Source organism: Heteronotia binoei, chromosome 3 (genome assembly GCF_032191835.1).
Source record: "Heteronotia binoei isolate CCM8104 ecotype False Entrance Well chromosome 3, APGP_CSIRO_Hbin_v1, whole genome shotgun sequence".
Classification (NCBI taxonomy): Eukaryota; Metazoa; Chordata; class Lepidosauria; order Squamata; family Gekkonidae; genus Heteronotia; species Heteronotia binoei.
The window spans coordinates 23,058,078-23,080,814 of NC_083225.1; positions in this window are offsets into that span (position 1 = coordinate 23,058,078).

A 22,737-nucleotide genomic window follows, 5' to 3' on the forward strand; every position below is an offset into this window, starting at 1 on the left:
CGTTACAGGCACATCTGTCTTCCCACCAGTGCTATCAGCAAAGACGTTGCCTCCTTACTCTGAAGGCCACACGATTCGGCTTCAAAGGGTGTCAGTGTGAGAAAGTACAGAGATACAACATTATTCAGTCTACAGCCCCCAAATACTTTGGATACCATCGGGGCAGGGTTAACTACTACTCAGGCACTTCAGGTTAAGAAAGGTTACAATATGGGGTCGGTCTGGTTCAACGCTCAGGTCCACCCTATGCATACTTGCCAACCATCAATTATACTGGTTCTACATTAAGCTAGCAATAATAAAGTTACAAGTTCTGACATACTGCCCCCCCTAAGCGCCCTCCCCCGGGGGGTGGCGGCTTGGGCTTGTGCGGGTACAGCAGGTGAAACTTTTTTAACAATTGCGGCGCAGCTACGTTCTGAGATTCGACCCACTCATCACAGCTCGGGGGGAAGTGCTTCCACCTGATTAAGTAATACAGTTTTCCCCGTTTGACTTTGGAGTCCAGGATTTCGTGGACTTCATGGTGACTCTGACCCCTCACTGTCGTCGGAGGGGGCGGCGGAGCCCTGGGATGGAAGGACGTGGCACCAGGGTCTTTTCGGAGTAAGCTGCAATGAAAAACAGGATGGATTTTGCTTAGAGACTTGGGCAGCTCGAGTTCTGCGGTCACTTTATTGATTACTCGTTTGATCCTAAAAGGCCCAAGAAACTTCAACGCAAGTTTGCGGCAGGGCTGAGGAAGGGGGAGGTTTTTTGTGGACAAAAAGACAGTGTCTCCCACTCTCAATTCCCATTCAGGAGAGTGTTTTTTATCAAACTGTTTTTTGTAAGCCTTTTTCGCTTCCTCCAGGTTCTCCTGAATTCCCTTCCAGCTCTCCCGAAGGCCTTCCCACCATTGTTGGCACGATGTGGGTTCTGAGGGGGTGGCAGGGAGGGGAAGCGTTGGGAAAGGCTTGCCCTCATAGCCATTTATGATTTGGAAAGGAGAGGTTTTAGTAGAGCTGTGAAGGCTGTTGTTGTAGCCGTATTCAGCGAATGGGAGTAGGTCCACCCAGTTGGACTGTTGGAAGTTAATGAAACAGCGGAGGTACTGTTCTAGAAGGCTATTAACCCTCTCCGTCTGTCCGTCCGACTGGGGGTGGTAGGCTGAGCTGAGGCCCTGCTCAATACCCGCAAGTTTGCAAAACTCCCGCCAGAAGTTGGCAACGAACTGCGTCCCGCGGTCGCTAATGACCTTGTCTGGGAACGAGTGTAGGCGTACAATGTGTGTAAAGAAAAGCTGGGCAAGTTTTTTAGCCGTGGGGAGCTGCTTGCAGGGGATGAAGTGGGCTTGTTTGGAGAATGTATCGACCACTACCAAAACAACAGTTTTGCCCTGCGACGGCGGGAGCTCCACAATGAAATCCATAGACACTACCGACCAAGGCCGGGTGGCTGTTGGGAGGGGCACTAGGTGGCCGGGAGGTTTACCCCCTCTTCGTTTAGCCATAAGACAGGTGGGACATGAGAGGACGAATTCGGAGACGTCTCTTTTGAGCCTAGGCCACCAAAACTGTCGGGTAATGAGGTTGAGGGTTTTGACATAGCCGAAATGGCCCGCCAGGCGGCTGGAATGACAATGCTCTAAAATCTGCTTGCGGAGGGAGGAGGGCACATAGATCTTTTCGTTGTGCAACAGGAGGCCGTCCTCGCTTTTACGGAGGTTCGGTGGTTGGTCTGCTTCCCGAGCAGTCTCCGCAACTAACTGAGACAAGAGGTCCGGCTCCGGGGGGCCGATCCTCTTCCCGGAGCGGGTGGTGACCCCCCCCGCGATGGCCGAAGGGGGGATAAGGGAGTCCACCACCTCCTCGCGGAGGCTCTCGTGCTGTGGCAGGCGGGAGAGGGCGTCCGCCAAGAAATTCTTGGTACCTGGGATGTGTTTCAGTACAAAGTCGAATTTGGCGAAAAACCCAGCCCACCGGATTTGTTTTGCAGTCATTTTGCGGCGCCCGGTCAATGCCTCGAGATTTTTGTGGTCAGTCCAGATTTCAAACGGGACTCTGGCCCCTTCAAGCCAGGAGCGCCAGGTTTTCAAGGCAAACATGACTGCAAAAGCCTCCTTGTCCCACACTGACCAATTTTTCTGCTCGTTCGAGAACTTTCGTGAAATGTAGGCGCAGGGGCGCAGAACCCCGTTGTCCCCCCTTTGCATTAATATGGCTCCGACGGCGGCGTCGGAAGCATCACATTGAACCACGAAAGGTTTTAACTCGTCAGGGTGGGCCAACACGGGCTCCGAGGTGAAGAGGCGTTTCAATTCTGTAAAGGCTTTTTGACACTCGGGCGTCCACGTTAGGCGCGCGCCCGGCTTTTTTGCTTCTGCCCCCTTCCCCTTTGTTTTAAGGAGCTCCGTAAGGGGTAACATGATGGTGGCGAACCCCTTTATGAAGTCGCGGTAAAAATTTGCGAACCCGAGAAAACTTTGGAGCTGTTTGCGGGTTCGTGGGGGCTCCCAGTCTAGCACCGCTTGAACCTTTGCTGGGTCCATTGACAACCCTTCCCCCGATACTCGGAAGCCTAGATAGTCAAGTTCGGTCTTGTGAAATTCACATTTTGATAGTTTGGCATACAACTTGTGCTTGCACAGGGTGCTCAACACTTTTCTGACTAGTGGTACATGTGACTTGAGATCTGGCGAATAGATAATGATGTCATCAAGGTACACCACCACCCCCTTAAACAGGAACTCTCGCAGAACCTCGTTGATAAAGTTCATGAATACCCCAGGGGCCCCCTGTAGCCCGAAAGGCATAACCAAGTACTCAAATTGTCCTAGCGGGGTATTGAACGCGGTCTTCCACTCGTCCCCCTCCCTGATGCGGACTCGGAAGTACGCGTCTCGGAGGTCGAGTTTTGTGAATATTTTCCCTGTGGCCACAGTATTCAATAGGTCCTTAATCAATGGGATCGGGTAGGCATTAGACATCGAAATCCCGTTTATCGAGCGAAAATCTGTGCAAAGTCTAAGCGACCCATCCTTTTTCTTTCTGAAGAGGACGGGGGCGGCATGGGGGGCTGTTGCCGGTCGTATGAACCCCCGCTTCAGGTTTTTGTCCAAAAATTTGCGGAGTTCCGCTTTCTCCGCCCAACCCATGGAGTACAGTTTCGCTTTTGGCAGTTGCTGCCCCGGGATCAGTTCGATTGCACAGTCCGTGGGGCGGTGAGGTGGTAACTCATCCGCCTCCTTCTCACTAAGGCCAGTTTTAAGTCCCGGTATTCCTTGGGGATCGAGGCGACCTCCTCGAGGGTGAGGCAGGCTCGCTCATTCCGGGGAGGCGGATGCGGCCCCCATTCGGGGCGCCAATGGTGGTGTTCGCACCTCCAGTCCGGGAATCGGACGATCTGCTCCTCCCACCTTATGTCTGGCTGGTGGCGGGCGAGCCAACCCGAGCCCATCACCACATCAAACGAGCAAGAGGGGGCAATTACAAAAGTTTCGATCCCCCAATGCTCTTCGGTCCCAACGGGGACCGCCTGCGTTTCTAGCTTACATGGCTCTCCCCTCATGGGCCCCCCGTCCATCTGCTGGAAAAGCATGGGTAGCGGGAGGGGGGACGTGGCTAATCCTAGCGCCTCTACTAGGCGGGGGGTGATTAATGTCAGAACTTAAGAACTCCAGGCAGATCCCATACTTAGTTTCCAAGCTAGGATTTTATTAGAGAGAACTAAGAACTGTTAGATACAAGGTACAAGATAACAGTGATGGCGAGAGCCAGCACTGGCCCGGTTTTATATAGTAAAACAAACAACCCACAAAGCTTTAATTCACACCGTTACAGGCACATCTGTCTTCCCACCAGTGCTATCAGCAAAGACGTTGCCTCCTTACTCTGAAGGCCACACGATTCGGCTTCAAAGGGTGTCAGTGTGAGAAAGTACAGAGATACAACATTATTCAGTCTACAGCCCCCAAATACTTTGGATACCATCGGGGCAGGGTTAACTACTACTCAGGCACTTCAGGTTAAGAAAGGTTACAATATGGGGTCGGTCTGGTTCAACGCTCAGGTCCACCCTATGCATACTTGCCAACCATCAATTATACTGGTTCTACATTAAGCTAGCAATAATAAAGTTACAAGTTCTGACACTGCCGCCCACACTCAGGGCTTCATGGCTCAAGGCACAGCAAGTGGTAACTCAGGTGCTTTCTTTAGAGAGCACCACTAGCCTGCTGTTTCCACACTTTCCTATGCCTCAGATGCCTCTCCTTTGGGCAAACTATTGTAATCATCACATGCATTCATTTCCTGTAGCGGCACAAGACCCCAAAGCAAATTCCTGAGCCCAAACTACCTGCATGCTGTCCAGTTACAGCATCTTTCTCTACCGTGACTGCAGCGGAGTGAGGTCACAGCAGTCAAAAGACAAGTGTTCGTCTGCTCTTGGCCCAGCCAGCCTGTGGTGCTCCAGCAGTAAAATAGTTTATCTCCACGTTAATGCTCCGCATTGAAATATGGTAGAAAAGGAACCCTAATTTTCATCCAAATCTCCTCAAATTTGGCCAGCAAAGACTCCGTATAAGACAGAAGAAGAAGAAGAAGAAGAAGAAGAAGAAGAAGAAGAAGAAGAAGATGATGATATTGGATTTATACCTCACCCTCCACTCTGAATCTCAGAGTCTCAAGTGGCTCACAATCTCCTTTACCTTCCTCCCCCACAACAGACACCCTGTGAGGTGGATGGGGCTGAGAGAGCTCTCACAGCAGCTGCCCTTTCAAGGACAACTCCTGCGATTTCCAGCAGCATTCCAGCAACCTGAAGTGGAGGAGTGGGGAATCAAACCCGGTTCTCCCAGATAACAGAGCTCTGGCTGACGCAAGACCATTCCAGCAGCTGCAAGTGGAGGAGTGGGGAATCAAACCCAGTTCTCCCAGATAAGAGAGTTCTGGCTGACCCAAGGCCATTCCAGCAGGTGCAAGTGGAGGAGTGGGGACTCAAACCCGGTTCTCCCAGATAAGAGAGCTATGGCTGACCCAAGGCCATTCCAGCAGCTGCAAGTGGAGGAGTGGGGAATCGAACCCGGTTCTCCCAGATAAGAGTCTGTACATTTAACCACTACGCCAAGCTGGCTCCAATAGGTAGGAAGGCATGCTTAATAAAATAGATGTTGAGATATTTTTGGTGGCTGACCTTTATAATGCCACATGTGATATAGAATCACCCCAGAATCCTAGAATCACAGGGTTAGAAGGGGCCACAGTGGCCTTCCAGTTCAGCCCTCTGCTCAGGGCAGGATCCGCCCAACAAGGCTTCATCCAGCTGCTGCACGGAGACTGCCAGTGAGGGGGAGCTCGCTACCTCCCTCGAGAGCTGAGTCCTGCTGGTATTTGTAGCTATGCAGCCAAGGCCAGTGCGTGGGAGGAGGCGGTTGCCTAGGTGCTACCCTGCCTGGGGGCACCACCAGGCACCCCCTTACTCCCCTATGCTCTCTGGAGGCTTCCAAGGAACCCTCCAAAGAGCATGCCATTTTAGCGGCACCTGGCCATTTTTGGGTTGAAAGAGGCCAAGCGGCGCCCTCATGGAAAGGCACCGCTCGGCCGCTTTCATCCCGAAAGCGGTCGGGCACCGGACTCTTTGGAGAGCAGGGTGTTTCAGTGGCAGGGCGTCGCTAAAATGCCTCGCTCTTTGGAGGCTTCAAAGGAAACCTCTGAAGAGCCAGGTTGCCCTGCACAATGACGTCACTTTGTGGCATCATTGTGCCACATGTGAGTGAAATAACTGGAGTGGGGGGGGGCAGGGGGAAGGCGAGGCACATCATCGTGCCGTGCATGTGTGAAATAACCAGAGCAGGGGGGAAGGTGCGGCGCAGGGGTCTTCCTGGAGCAGCAAAACCACTAGCCCTGGGCCTGTGTGTAGCTATCCCGTGAAAGGGATGTGGTTATAGAATCATATTGTGTATCAGATCCAGGTGTGTTGGAAGCAGCAGAACAAAGTCTGGTTCCAGGGCACCTTTAAGACCAACACGGCTTTATTCAAGGCAGAAGCTTTTATATGCAAGTTCGCTTCTTCAGATACAGTGAGACAGACTTTCCTCGATCATTACATATAGAAAGGGAGAGGAGGGGTGTTTGTTGCCAGTCAGGGCAGAAACAAAAATGGAAATTAGCAGTCTGCACACGTAGGTGGAGGGTGAGCAGTAAATTATCATGTGGCATAATGAAGATGCATGAAATCTGTTAAACGTCTTCATTATGCGCTATGATGATTCACCACTCGCCCTCGTCCTACATGTAGCTGCTCTTTCTCAGCTGAGTGAGGGTGAGCTAGCTCACAGCTTTTTAGCCTCTGACTCACACATTTTTGTCTTAGCTCAGGAAGGACGGCCCCAGAGCGCACTCACTGATGCAGGAGCTCACAACTTTGATGCCAGGAGCTCACGAAGTAGGATTTCTGCTCACGAGACTCCACAGCTGCGAAGCAGCACTTGTTTCCGTCTCTGTTTTGACTCTACTTGGCCCTGACTGGCAACTGAGCCCTCTCCCTCACACCCCTTCTCTCTTCCTATAGGGAATGGTTGAGGAAATTCTGTTTCACTGTATCTGAGTAGAAGTGTGTGATTATGAAAGTTTATACCTTGAATAAAACTTTGTCGGCCTTAGGAGGTGCCCAACTCGACTCAGACTTTGCTCTAGCTGTTGTGTATCAGTTTGAGATTGCGTGTTGCCCTCTAGTGGCCTAAAACTTCTCAGATGTGTTCAGAAAAACTGCTAACAGGTTTGTTGAAATTGTGGGCTTCCCCAATATAGTTTGCAGAGATCCCGGCTTGGCGTCTAAGAAAGAAGGAAAGATAATTGTTGCTTTAAAAAAACCCCCCATGTTTATAGCCATATTTAGTCAAAGTATAATCCCAAACCAAAACCAATGTATTTCTTTTATTAGGACCAAGCACATTATGCACATTTTCAAATTCTCCCGAACTGTACACCAGGCTTGATATTACAGCAGATAAACAAACAAACGTGGAGGGTGGGAACAGGATACACAGACACCTTCCCAGCCATGGTATTGAAGCCTTTAAGAACATAAGAGAAGCCATGTTGGATCAGGCCAATGGCCCATCCAGTCCAACACTCTGTGTCACATAAGAACATAAGAGAAGCCCTGTTGGATCAGGCCAGTAGCTCATCCAGTCCAACACTCTGAGTCACATAATAAGAACATAAGAGAGGCCATGTTGGATCAGGCCAATGGCCCACCCAGTCCAACACTCTGTGTCACATAAGAACATAAGAGAAGCCATGTTGGATCAGGCCAATGGCCCATCCAGTCCAACACCATGAGGTCCACCAGTGGGGCCAGGACACTAGAAGCCCTCCCACTGCTGTCTCCCCAAGCACCAAGAATACAGAGCATAATTGCCCCAGACAGAGAGTTCCAACAATACCCTGTGACTAATAGCCACTGATGGACCTCTGCTCCAGATGTTGATTCAGGCCTGTAGCTACATTAGGGGCATGGGGGGGCACGGCCCCTCTGTTTAAACCTCCCTTCCCTCTCTAGGGCCCCTCCATTGGAGCTGTCCTCTAGGAACCCGACGCACTTTCTTTCCGAGCAGGGTTTGGAGGTGGTAAAGCTGAGTTAAAAGGGGGGGCAGCAAGAGAGTGAGCAAGGAAGAGAGAGAGAGCAACAACGCGTGTGTGGGGGAAGTGAAAGAAAGACGGACAGTGAGGGAGAGAGGGGGGGGAGTGAGAGAGAGAGCGGCAACACCTGGGGCCGGGGCTGCGAATGCCACAGACATCTTGGAGCCCGCGTGAACAGGGGCTCCGTGCTACCACAGGCCCTTTCCCAAACTGTCCTTTGCTTCTGAGGCAGCGGTGGTAAAAATCTGGAAAGGCAAGCGAGCTGAAGGAGGAAGTGGTTGCCTGTTGGGCTGAAGGCTGAACAACTTGCATCCTAAAAGGGGGGAGGGGAGAGTTATGCCCTTCCTGAAGCCCTCAGCAACAAATGAAAGTCTGCTCAGCACGGCATGACTGTTTGGCAGCTGTCACTCAGCACTGGCGGCTTAGTTAAAACGACAGCGACTTTGCGGAGGACTGAAGCACAACGCGATATCTTGCTCCTCCCTGCTACAGTAGCATGTTCCAACCCGACCTTCTTAGAGGGCTGAGAGAGGCAACAAATGTCATTGCCTGAGCAGAGGGGGAGACAGAGAGGAGCCTCAACCCTGCCCATCGATGGTCCATCCCACTTCTGTAAACGACTGACTGTTCCACGGACTTCCAAGCGATTCATGGGGGAAAGCAGCATTTTTCAGTACAAGGATTTCAGCTGCCTGCCGTAGCAGACTGAAAATTAGTCACTTGTCATCCTTCCATGCAATTGGTTTTGTAGGAGCGCTGCAAATGCGCATACTAGGTGTAACAAGGGGGGGGGGCTTCTTCCCTGTTAGCATCCCCCCCCCCCCCGTTCCCTCCCCGACCCCATGGTTGGACTCTGGCCTGCTGCAGGCTGCTCAGGCAGGCATGGGCTTTCTCTTGAGTAGTAGGGGGAAGTGATCCTCACCTGGGGGCAAGTGGAGGTGGAAAGCAGAACCAGGAAGAAGCAGCCAAGCCCTGTGCTCCCCACCACCATTTTTTTTACCTGGGCCCCTCCACCCAAAATTTCCTGGCTACGGGCCTGTGTTGATTCAATCCCCTCTTGAAGCTGGTTATGCTTGCAGCTGCCACCACCTCCTGTGGCAGTGAATTCTTTCTTCCGGCTTAGGGCATTGACTGGACTTTTGTGGGCACAGGGGGTGGCTCACTGGCATCAGGCTTGATGGGGAGAAGAATCCAAAATGGAAGCCAACCTGTTGAACATCTGGCTGCCATTAAGTTGTCAGATGCGTTAGATTCCAAAGAGAATGCAGAGGTCCCTTAAAAGGCTGAGAACAAAAGGAAACAGATGAGTCCTTATACTAACAAGACTGGAGAATAATTATAGATGGCCCACTAAGAGTCAATATTAGCCAAATGCTGGTAGTATTACCTAATGGTGGTTTCCTAGGCTTTGCCTACTTCCATTGATTTGTCCCCTTCTCAATGGCTAAATTCAAATATTTGCAAAGGAAAAGAAAGTTAGTTGCTATTTCTTGTTTCCATACATTTTGGAAATTAAGGAAATTGGAGTCCAGTCAGGCACCTTTAAGACCAACCCAGTTTTATTCAGGGTGTGAGCTTTTGAGTGCTAGAAGCACACTTCCTCAGACAGAATGAAACGGAAACAGAAATAACCTTACATATAGAGGGTGGACAGTGCAGAATAATGATGATGTTTTAAGCAGATCACAAGGATAATTAACTTAGTTTGATGGCTGTCACCTGTTAGGGTTCAACTGCGGGGGGCAACATCACAAGGATATAATGTCAGGACTGGAGACTGAGGTGTCCTGGATGGGGAGGGGCTGCCTTGAGATTTCTTAACTGTAAAGAGTAATAAACTGTGAGCCTGTTGTTCTGCTCCATCAGACTCCTCTCAGGCATGGGTTAGACTTGGAAAGGAAAGGTCGCCTGTGCAAGCACCAGTCGTTTCCAATTCTGGGGTGACGTTGCTTTCACAACGTTTTCACGGCAGACTTTTTACGGGGTGGTTTGCCAAATTGCCATTGCCTTCCCCAGTCATCTACACTTTCCCCCCAGCAAGCTGGGGACTCATTTGACCGACCTCGGAAGGATGGAAGGCTGAGTCAACCTGAGCCGGCTACCTGAAACCAGCTTCCTTTGGGATCGAACTCAGGTCGTGAGCAGAGTTTAGGACTGCAGTACTGCAGCTTTACCACTCTGCGCCACGCATCCTTTTCCTAGAGTTGTTCTCTATGCTGAGATATTGCATAGTATCACGGACATTATTCTGATACACTATTTCAAAAAAGAAATACAGTGGAATACAGTGGATGTATAGCTCTACTTGGTGAGAATGGGTTTAGCATATATAATGAGATAAGAAACCAACATCCCTGTTGAGTCCTGGGGAGGTGTTTGTTCCAAGTTGTGTAGTAACTTGTAACTCAGCAATTTTCCTCTCCATTCTGTTCTTAAAGTTCCTTTGCAGTAAAACAGGTACTTTGAGGTCACCCACTGAATGTCCTGGGAGGTTGAATTGTTCTCCCACAAGTTTCTCAGTTTTGTGATTCCTGAGGTCAGATTTGTGTCCATTTACCCTTTAGTGTAGGGTTTGTCCTGTTCGCCCTGTGTAGAGAACTGAAGGGCATTGTTGGCATTTTACGGCATATATAATGTTGGGAGATGAGCAAGTGAATGAGCCTGAGATGGTGTAATTGGTGCTGTGAAGTCCAGTGGTTGTGTTGTCTGGGTGTATTTGACATTTGAGTTTATTGCAACCCCACTAAATGAGCAGGAATCCAGTGCATTTTTCTGGGTGGAACACAGATGTTCATGAGGGAATACAGAGGCTCACACAATTTTTAAAATATAATTTATGTTAGATTTGTGGATCACTCAGTCCCTGAGCACTCAATCCCTGATAAACAACAGAAACCAACAACAACAAGAGGAGGCCTAGCAGTCCCTAATATAAAGTTGTATTACCAAGTTATATTACCAAGCAGGTTGCTTACTTTGGATTTCGGACTGGCTCAAAAACCCAAATGAAAGATAGATAAACTTAGAGGCAACAGTCTTGTTGAAAGGCCTGCATAGATATCTTTGGAATAAAATATTTGGGAAAACAACTTTTAAAAACCACAAGAAAAACAGGCCATGTTATCAAAGACAGCTTATTTTTTTAAAAAAAACTGGTGGTCATTTAAAAGAATAAGTCCTCCAATATCACCTTTAATGTCACCATTAAATGCTTATAATAAAGCTGAGAGGAAAAATAGTGACTTTATGACATATCAGGATATGACTGATAAAAATGGGACATTTAAATCTTGGCAAGTAATTGATGAAGAAGAGGGAAAGATACAATAGTTAACATATTTTCAACTCTCATCAAGACTTAAAGAAGATAAACATTGGGAAGGAGATACACTAAGGAATCTGACTCAATTTGAAACAATAATACTGAACAAGAAAGAACATCTTCTAGGACACGTTTACAAGTTCCTATTAAAATATGATACAGAGGCGACTTCTGGTTTCAGCAATGCGGCATTAGAAGTGGCTCGGACCAGCGCATTCAGTGCCACTTCTAAATTGGACTGATCAAGGGATCCCCCACGAAGGGTGACTCGACTCTGGAACCCAGGAAGGGTCCCAGAAGGCAGGGAGCTCAAGCGGTTGAATGGGGGTGACAGCGGAGGCGGCTGCCCCCCGATCCTGCTCGCTTCTAGCCTCGCTGTTCCGATTGCCATTTTTAAATGCCATCAGGTTGACTGCCGGCTTTTCCCTTCTTCTTTTCTGTTTTAAACGACTCTGCGACATCAAGATAAGCTGCATCTTTACTATTATCATTGTAAATGTTCCTTCTTCGTATTACAACCATGCAGGGTGACATGAAAGAGATGCAAAATACCTTACCGACTGCCATAGCACAGCTGACTAGTAAAGTAGATAACACTGGTGAACAGATGGCAGAGATTAAACAAGAGCTTTTGGAGAACAGCAAACAGAGACCAATAAAGCCCTAAAAGTATTAGATGCACAGATGACAGATAATACACAAAAGATGGAACAACAGGGAAAAGAACAGAACATACATGAATCTAGACTTTTGCAGTTGGAAGTCCCAGCTGTTGGCTGGGAAATCTAAGGAAGAAGCAAGGAAATACTGGATGAAATTCTATGCCTGGCTAGACACTCAAGACTCTTAAGATTCTCTGGTGTGAACTCATATCTCCTTTTTTCCTGTATTTTGTATCGTAAGATTGCCTTTATTGGAATTGTCAAATTTATTAGTCACTTTAACAAAAAGATTTATAACATAAAATATTAAAATGTTGACGATGCATAGTTTAGAGATAATAATATGCGACAATTTATGTATTTTAAGAAAGTACTGCAGATGTAGACTTATATTCTTTGAAAGTATTTTTTATAGCTGTGAACTTGCATCTCTTTTTTTTCCTGTATGTTGTAACACAAAATTCCCTTTATTGGAATTGTCAAATTCAATAGACATTTTAACAAAAAGATTTATAACATAAAACATCAAAATGTTGATGATGCGTAGTTTAGAGATAATAATATGTGACAATTTATGTATTTTAAGAAAGTATTACAGATGTAGACTTATATTCTTTGAAAGTATTCTTATGCAGGATAAGACTAATATATAATCCTATCCCCTATCCTTTCTTATTCCCTATCCCTAATTCCTCGAAATTAATAAAACTTTTTAAAACAAAAATATGATACAGAAGCAGAACAAGTCAAGACATGCATGATGAAATGGTCGCAAAACTTTGGGAAGGAGATCCCATTTCAACAATGGGGAAGATTATGGATAAAGGACATAAAATTCACAGCAAGTCAAGCACTCATAGAAAATTGGTACAAAATGTTATTCTGCTGGTATATTATGCCCAAAAACATTCTGAAGATGGATAAAAATTATAAAGAACTATGTTAGAAATGCAACCAGGTAGATGGTGCTTTTTACCATATGTGGTGGTCTTATTTAAAAAAAACCCTAAAAAATACTGGAGAGAAATACATACCAAAATCCAAAACAAAATTGAACATTAAATTTGCTTTTATTAGGCAATGTTATTTGGAATTCTACCAACAAAGACAAAACAATGCATGAATTACTCAAATATCTGCATCAAGAGAAATACTTGCAGCTAAGTGGAAAAGTTAAAGTTACCCAGCTTTGGAGAATTGGATTGACAAGATGCAAAAATATGCAGTTATGGCAAAACTGACAAATTATATCAACCAAAAACCGAAAGGTGAATTCAAAAACAACTGGAGAGTATTTTATGATTATTATAACCAAGTCTTGTAGTTAGATACGGCCCCATGGCGCAGAGTGGTAAAGCAGCAGTACTGCAGTACTGAAGTCTGAACTTTCTGCTCATGACCTGAGTTCGATTCCAGTGAAGCTGGATTCAGGTAGCCGGCCCAAGGTTGACTCAACCTCCCATCCTTCCGAGCTCGGTAAAATGAGTCCTCAGCTTGCTGGGGGGGGGGGAGTGTAAAAGACTGGGGAAGGCAACGGCAAACCACCCCGTAAAAAGTCTGCCGTGAAAACGTTGTGAAAGCAACGTCACCCCAGAGTTGGAAACGATTGGTGCTTGCACAGGCGACCTTTCCTTTCCTTGTAGTTAGATATCTGAATAGTTGTTTGGTATATACTTATATGATATGATAGACTCAACTTCTTCATACAATTATTTTAAATTCTCCATATTTTCTTTTGTTCTCTCATGTCAACTGCTGTCGCTTGGATATAATTCGTCACAGAAGCTTCGTCAAAGATTCTGAGATCTTTAAAACCAGATTGCAATAGAATAGAGGTCACAAGGCGACTTCATCATCAACATTCATATTTGTAGAGAGAAGGGAGAATGTACATTGATTCAAACCAGCCAGCAACATTATTAGTTGTATAGAAGAACCACATATTTGGATGGCGTTTAAGAAGAAGTTGAAGCAGCTGACTTTGGTTGGTCTCCACAGCTTGGATTAATCCTGATTCTGCTTTACTATATGAACCATCATTACATTGCACACATGAACTCTGGATTTTTTGTGACTGTTGAACTTTAAATATTTCATGTAGGTATTTGAAATGCCATGGAGATAAAAGAGAATAGATGATAGATAGATAGATAGATAGATAGATAGATAGATAGATAGATAGATAGATAAGCTTTGAGAAGTATTTTTGTACAACTTGGGATGGTTATAAATAGCCTTTTTGCATGAGCACTTTATTAAGCTCTACAGAGAGCTCTGAATACGTAATTTTTAATTAAATTTAATTTTTGGATTTATATCTCACCCTATCCCGCAAGTGGGCTCAGGGGGTCTTGCAGCAGTAAAATCAGATAGAGCTAAAATAATATCATAAAAACAGGCATTACAAAACCAGAAGCAGCACAATAAACAGCCTTTCAGATATAGGCAGCAAAGCCCCCCCACAGCACATGGCTGATGGCCAGCTGGGGATGTCTCCACTTTGGAAGCCGAGCATAGAAATGTCAGCTTCAAACTAGAATAGGTAGGAGGGTGTTTATGAAGGTAAAACCAGAACTGTATATCCAATTCAACTGTATTTACATGTAACCACGTACTCCTATTCCTTAAGAACATAAGAGAAGCCCTGTTGGATCAGGCCAATGGCCCATACAGTCCAACTCTCTGTGTCACATAAGAACATAAGAGGAGCCCTGTTGGATCAGGCCAATGGCCCATCCAGTCCAACACTCTGTGTCACATAAGAACATAAGAGAAGCCCTGTTGGATCAGGCCAATGGCCCATCCAGTCCAACACTCTGTGTCACACAGTGGCCAAAAAACCCAGGTACCATCAGAAGGTCCATCAGTGGAGCCAGGACACCAGAAGTCCTCACACTGTTGCCTTCTTTGTTAAAGTCTTCCTGTGCTTCTTTTTGTCTTCTCTCTCTTTCAATAAACCACTTAAGTCATTTCAATTAAAATGCTGGAGGCTGTGCCTTCCTTCTCAGGCCACTGTTTACCACCTGAGGTGATACAAGGACCTCATTTTCAACTTCAGTTGAAGGCAAAGTATTGTTGCATCTCCATCAAACAAAGTTACAAGTTTGTCTTGATGGCATTTGCCACCTGGGCTGGTTTGAAGCAAGAATTTTCGTGTGTTCAGCTGTCTCTGGCAAGACAATAGTTACTGCACATTAAACATCAGTTATTATCTCACTTAATTAATCATTTCAGATCAGTAAACTGTAGCTGCATATTAAGATAAGAACCCAATTGACTGTTCTACTAGGCTTGCAAACTTTGTGCTAGTGGTGTCTCCTTCCTCCACCCCCCACCCCTCCCCCAATTCAACTCAAGGTTCATTCAAATTAACTTTATGGCAACATGACCTTCAGGGTCCCAGAAGACTCAACAGGTGTCCAGCGTGGAATGTGAAAGCTGAAATGCAGAACAAGCTCCCATCCGTTGAGCACCAAAATCAAGGAAATTGATCCCAAGTGCGCAATGGGAGTCCAAGAGCTCTTGGCCATCAGTTTCACATTGAACTTCTCCGCACTGTGCATCTTTGCCTCAGAGAGCTTCCATTTGCTGGTTTCCCAGAATGAGCACTTGTCAAGAAAGGCCAGCCTTTAAAAAAAAAAAAAACCCCAATCTGATAGCATTTTGGTTTGAAAAATGAAGATCTAAAAAGCAACAAGATAGCAGTAGCATATGGATCCTAACTGGCTTGCCAGTCTCCAGGCCCCAGCGGGGGATCTCCCAGTTTTGCAGGCTCCTTCCTGCCCCAGTCAGCTGCCCCCATAGCCCCCATCTGCCTTTCCACTTCCGAAGGCTTAAGAAGAGGCTTGGAAAGGCTTGCCAATTTGGTGTAGTGGTTAAGTGTGTGGACTCTTATCTGGAAGAACCGGGTTTGATTCCCCACTTCTCCACTATCACCAGCTGGAATGGCCTTGGGTTAGCCATAGTTCTCACAAATTTGTCCTTGAAAGGGCAGCTTCTGTGAAAGCTCTCTCAGCCCCACCCACCTCACAGGGTGTCTGTTGTGGGGGGAGAAGATATAGGAGATTGTAAGCCGCTCTGAGTCTCTGATTCAGGGAGAAGGGTGGGGTATAAATCTGCAATTCTTCTTCTTCTTGCTTTTTAGATGGTGTGTCTGTGCCTTTAAACATGTATGAGCCAGGCTGAATGGGGGTGGGATGAGCCAGTAGAACAACATGGCTGCTCCCAATGAGCTGTGAAACTGTAACAAGGGCCCCCTTGCTTAGATTGCCCAGAGGTTTGAGCTGGGATATCATCAGTATGCGGATGACACCCAGCTTTATCTATCGATGGGCGGCCAGTCCTCCCCAGAAGATCTGACCATGGTGCTTCAAGCTGTGGCAGGGTGGCTCAGGCTGAGTCAACTGAAGTTGAATCTGACAAAGACGGAGGAGGTCCTGTACCTAAGTCGTGGCAGTCTAGGAACCCAGGTCTCATTACCGACCTTTGACGGGGCACTACTTACACCGGTGCCCAAGGTCAAAAGCTTAGGGGTGCTCCTGGATCCCTCTTTAAATATGGAGGCCCAGGTGGCAGCCACCACCAGATCAGCCTTCTATCATCTTTGGCTGATAAGGCAGCTGGTCCCCTACCTCGAACCCTACCTTGGCGACAGTGATCCACGCCACGTTCACCTCAAGACTGGATTACTGCAATGCCCTCTACACGGGGCTGCCCTTGTCTCGAACCCGGAAACTTCAACTAGTGCAGAATGCAGCAGGCAGGTTGTTAATGGGTCTTCCTTTACGGGAGCACATTCAACCTGTGCTGAAAGCGCTGCACCGGTTGCCTGTCACATACCGGGTTCGTTTCAAGTTGCTGGTTCTCACCTTTAAGGCCCTATATGGCCAGGGGCCTGCGTACCTTAGGGACCACCTTTCCCCACGTGTTCCCTGGAGAGCACTCCAGTCTGGATCACAAAATCTACTTACAATACCCGACCCTAGGGAGGCCATGCTCAGGACAACTAGAGCCAGAGCGTTCTCTGCAGTGGCTCCACACTGGTGGAATGAGTTGCCGGAAGAAGTTAGGGCCCTGTGAGAGCTCATACAGTTCTGCAGGGCCTGAAAGATGGCACTCTTCCACCAGGCGTTCGTAAACTAGACTGCTGGCCACTACAGTTTTTTGGCAACATACGGACCACCCCTAGCAATCTGCTGTATAGCAGCAGCAGAGAGGACAACCTAAGATCTGCTTTACAGATAATTATAAATCTGAAACTTAAGATCATAGCACCAAAATGTTAATTATTCTATGTATTTTATGTTTCTATACTATTCTGTTTTTATGGTTTTTATGTCCCACCACTATGTCTGCTCGTGCATATGCATGTCTATGTAAGCTGCCCTGAGCCCTCGTCAGCAGGAAGGGTGGGGAATAAAATAAATAAAATAAATAAAGGGGAGGAAAGCAACCCAGACCCTTCATTTGTTTTACAATATTTTCAGAAGTTGTTTGTATAGTAAAGGATAAACTAGAATCTTTGGTTTCCCTGTGTTAGTCTGAAGAACTTGGAACTTCAGCAACTTGTGAGTAAATTGCATAGTAAAGGATAAACTAGAATCTTTGGTTTCCCTGTGTTAGTCTGAAGAACTTGGAACTTCAGCAACTTGTGAGTAAATTGCATAGTAAAGGATAAACTAGAATCTTTGGTTTCCCTGTGTTAGTCTGAAGAACTTGGAACTTCAGCAACTTGTGAGTAAATTGCATAGTAAAAGATAAACTAGAATCTTTGGTTTCCCTGTGTTAGTCTGAAGAACTTGGAACTTCAGCAACTTGTAAGTAAATTGTCCCAGTGAGACCACACAAGTGTGGGATTGCAAACTGTTTATTTTGGGTGCACTTTGTGTGTGTGTGTGTGTGTGTGTATGAGAGAGAGAGAGAGAGAGAGAGAGAGAGAGAGAGAGAGAGAGAGAGAGAGAGAGAGAACGAGAACATGGGACTGTATCAAGGGAAACTGCACTACTGTATTTTTAATTTTTTGCTTTAGGGAATGTGAAAGTCTCCTGGTTCCACCCCCAAAGTCCCCAGATATTTTCTGAGTTAGACTTGGCAACCCTAGATCCCGGAAAGTGGTATATAATTGCAAGGATATTCCACAGAGAAGGCACAGAAGTAAATCTCACTGTGTCTGATGAGTCGTACTTCTAGAACTGCAGCTTAAGGACCAAACCTGAAAAGTCACTGTGAGATCTCACACCTTTTATCTTTTGTTCTCTAAGGAGCTCAGAATGGCATGATATGGTTCTCCTCTCCACCATTTAACCCAGCTGAGAGTGTTTGACCAACTGAATATGACCCCATGGACTTCATGACTGAGTAGGAACTTGGTCTCTTTAGTCTCATTTGGTTTGGCCCTCACAATGCAATCTTTAGCAGAGTTACTCTAATCTATGGGCTGAGATTGGAGATGTGATAGATTTCATGTTGAATATATTTGACAGCCAACATTTTTACTTCGTTTGATTGTGAGGCTCAGCCAATCACTATTTAGTTCAAAATAGACCCAGTGATTGGGGAGGGATGGTGGCTCAGTGGTAGAGCATCTGCTTGGTAAGCAGAAGGTCCCAGGTTCAATCCCCAGCATCTCCAACTAAAAAGGGTCCAGGCAAATAGGTGTGAAAAACCTCAGCCTGAGACCCTCGAGAGCTGCTGCCAGTAGACAAGACTGCTGAGTAGACAAGACTGACTTTGATGGACTGAGGGTCTGATTTGGTATAAGGCAGCTTCAGATGTTCAACACCACACAACTCAAATGCCTGCCAAACAAGTTTGTATATATTTTTTTCAAAACTGTGTTTGCAAAGAGACTGCTGCTCAAGAGATGAGCAGACATCACCACTAAAGACTACTTAGGCAAACACGGGATGTGAGGATTCTTTTTACAAAAAAACCACAGCTATGGAGAAATGCCCTCCATGCTAGAATTTATCCCAATAATTCATTGCATTGCATGAGTTAGACTGGCTGCAAACTCACAGCTGTGTCAGGATCCATGTTCTGTCTCCTGTGATGCCTTTCTTTGTATCATTATCTTGCTATGCTGAATGTTATGCCTATGTACCGGTCTTGTGACGTTATAGCACCTCCCCCTGTGGAGACATTACTGACTGCCTGGGAATGTGGGAGCCTCCCTTGTACCATCTGGCAATAACTTCTCAGGAGATAAGAGGCTGGGTTCTCTGTGGCCTGTGCTGTAAAGACTTAGACCTTTGAAGGTCTGGGGTGGGGTGGGGGGGAGGAAGCCTGTGTTTTTTGGAATTACTTTACACTGTCTGTGCTTATCACTTTCACTTTCAGCAAGGGAGAGGTCTTCACCTGTAACGTTTCAATAAAGCTTTCCTATGTCTTCATAGTTGAAGTCTATCTGAGTGTTACTTGGCAAAACCTCACAAGCTTTCAGCAAGGAGAGAAGTAGGCCAGGGGATCAGACACCAAGCCCCAAGCACGGGGATGCTTTTGTGCCTACAGGTGCCAATGGCTCTGGACAATGTAAGGCAACTGGGTTACTGACTCACCTCAGTGGAAAGAGACAGGGAGGTCCTGGGGCTCAGGGTTAGAGCACACAGAGCTTGGCATAAAGAAGATCCTGGTAGTAAGACTGGATCCCACAAAAGACTGGGTAGTAAAAGACCTGATATCTTGGAGAGCCACTCACAGTGTAACTAGATCATACTGACCTTGATGGACCAATGGTCTGAGTCAGTATAAGGCAGCCTTCGTAGGTCCATGTGAAAGACAAATGGCTAGGCCATTCTCTCTTCTTCTTGAGGCAGTAAGATCAGAACTACCCCCGCGAGGGAATGGACTCCATGATAAATTCTCATGACATGGGAAAGAAGCTCTCTTCCATCTTAGTCTTCTCCTTGGATGGGCAGAAACCATGAGGGAGTAAATCTTTTCCTAAGGACTCCATTTTGTCCTTATGTTGAGGGACAAGGGGGGAGAAGTCCCACTCTGAGAACTCAGGTAAAGATGGACTTTCACATGCTGCAGTTTCAAGAAGTATGAGCCTATCCTAATTAAATATTTTTAGAACAAATGCCAAGTGTAGGGTGAGAGGAGGAGGATTAGAATTTATAAATTGGAAGTGTACAACGTCATCAGAATACAAAGATTAAAATACAAGATAAAAGTTAAAACAGTAGATCAGTAGAGTGTAGCTAGTGCACATCATCTAGTTATTGACATCCTACATAAAATTATGCTCCTTCCTAAGGGCAGGTCATGAACTGGACATGGTGAAGGCCATCAAGAGAAGAACCGTTGCTGTCCTCAGTCACAAATCACATACTTAGCCTTGCTATCTAAAGTGTGCTAAAGGTTAGGGGCAGCAGGGAAGCTCAACATCCTTTGAGCGTGATAGCTTGAAATTGTGAAAGTGCAATAGATCACCCCCTCACTAGCTTGGAAAAGCAAAGGGTGGGGGGAGGTGAGGCAACTACTGGGGTCTTTAAATGGCAATGCAGGTATAGGGTGCTAGATATGCAAGTCTAAGCAGCGGGAGATACTTTTTGATTTGGTGGTGGGCCTTGATTACCGTGCAGATCGTAGGACACCAAAGGAATGGGGCTTGTGGGTCTGTTCCTACACAACAGCATTTATTTAGGGCTCCTTTGTGGCCAATATAACAAACTGGAAGCAGCAGTGCAGGAGTGGGGGAGGGCAGTAGATTTCAGTTGGGAATGTGAGAATGTGCTTGCATAACCCCCCTCCCCCCATTGCACTGCATTGCATAGCCGGGACGATTTATGGTGGAGCAAGAGCCCTGCCTGCACAGCTCAGGCTGACCTGACCCCATCAGATCTTGGAAGTGAAGCAAGGCCCTCGATTCAGGGGCTTCCCTTGAGTCTGATCTGGAAACTCCTGCTGGTCCAGAATGCAGTGGTGCAGGTTCTGACAGGAACACCATGAAGAGCGTGGGTACATCATCCAGTGCTTCGTCAGCTGAATTGTCTTCCAGCTGCATACCGGGTTAAGTTCAAGGTGTTGATCTGGACCTCCAAATCCCTTCAGGACCATCTCTCCCAGCAGGTCCTCAGAAGAACATTGCGTTCGAAGGACCAAGATCTGCTGGTGGTCCTAGGCCCCAAAGATCTCCACCTTGCCTCAAGCAGAGCCAGGGCCTGGCGGAACACTCTCCCTGCTGAGATCAGGGCCCCGTGAGAGTGAATGCAATTCTGCAGGGCCTATAAAACAGAGATGTTCCACCAGGCCTAGGTTGAGGCAGTGGAGATCCAGTCCATATGGCCTCCTTCCACTGCTCTACAGCTGTGATGTGGAATTCCACCCTGTCAGCACCAGTGGCCATCGAACCACAGATATGTGAGGAATGGATGCAGCGGACAGAGCTTTGGTTGAGGCAATGGATGCCCAGTCAGGTGCCCAAGTATATTTGCCCAGGTGGAGGGTTGACATCAGTCTTGCTGTGACTCCAGTTGGTCACCTGTCCAGCTGTTAGGGCTGTTGAGCAAATATTTTCACCATCTTGACATAGTTTTAATGCTTTTATTGTTTTAATTATTGCTGTGACAGCTGGTTCTCATATTTCAAAACCTGATGTTACCTGCTGTGAGCCTGCTGGTGGGAATGGTGGGGCAGAAATTCAATTAAATAAATAAATAAGATGGAAATAGAGTAATCTGATGATGCCATCCATTGTTATTATTGTCTACGGCTGTTTTCATGATGTTAATTTGTTATTATTAATGATTGACTGTGCCATTTTTAAATATCAGACTGTTTTATTGTGTATTGTACTTGCTCTGGGCCTGCTGGTTGGGTGGGGCTGCCTAGAAGTCCAGTATAGTCTGACTATGTATAGCTTTTCCCTTCTCCAAGGCTGCACATTCCAAATTCACATGGTCACTACTACCCAAGGTGCCCACTACATTCACCTCGTCAACCAGTTCTTCCCTGCTGATGAGAACCAAGTCCAAGATGGCAGATCCCCTTGTTTCCCTCTCCACCTTCTGGAAAATTAAGCTGCAAGTCAGGAATTTATTCGTCCTTATATCAGAAGACAATTTCTGGGTGAGGGGAATGATTTGGAGGCAGGTTTTGAATGGATCCCTAGTCTCCTGGATAATGCACCAGTGTGATGAAACTAGTCTAAAAAGATCTCCAGTTGTGCATTCAGTTTATGTCTCTGCCATCTTTCGGCCCTAGGGATATATCCCTGGCAGTTTTCTTCTGAAACCTGTAAAACCTAAACGTTACTTTGAAACAGACTACCTCCAGTCAGTAGATCACCTCTTGAATGTATGCCTGCGTGCGTCGTGTGTAAGATGGAAGTCCAGTACTATACGTCCCTTCTGTCAGTCTAGATGACGTTGGCATGAGCTTACGGAGCAGCTGGCTCATAAGCCTCTCCCACTCCAAGTATCAGGTTTTAGATTTTGATTATTTAAGCACACACAAAACAGATATTGCTGTTAGATCTAACAAAAGGGGAAGGGTGCTTTGACCAACAATCTTTTACTGGAGGATCTTAGAATCTTTGTTCACTGTCCCTTAAATGGCATAGTTTGCACACCATGAGTAGAGCACAGAGGGAAAGGGACAGGTGACAGACGGGGGAAGGGATTCACTAATTCCCCCACAGGGTTTACGGGAGACTGTGACAGATGGCAAAGGTAAAACATCTCTTTATTGATTAGGCAGGGGCACGAAAGGAACCGTGAACTGCGATTCATGCTCAAAATGGCTGGTTTGTGGTTCATTCTGAACCAGTTTGTTTTCCTAGGAGGTTTGTTTGGTTCTTTATCAGTTCATGTTTCCAACTAGGCTGGTGCCGCTGCAATCAATTCCTAGGCAACATTGGAGGTGGACTTCTTGGAGCCCTAGAAACACCCATAGCAGTTAGCCATAGCTTGATTGGCAGCTCTGAGAGCCCATCAATGGAACTTGTATTCTGCTCCATGGGAACAGAAGGTATTTCTTACCACACCCTTTGTCAGCTGCTTTCACTTTGGACGCAGTTAGTCATGTCGAGAAGAAGAAGAAGAGTGGCTCACAACCTCCTTTACCTACCTCCCCCACAACAGACACCCTCTTAAGGTGAGTGAGGCTGAGAGACCTCTCCCTGAAG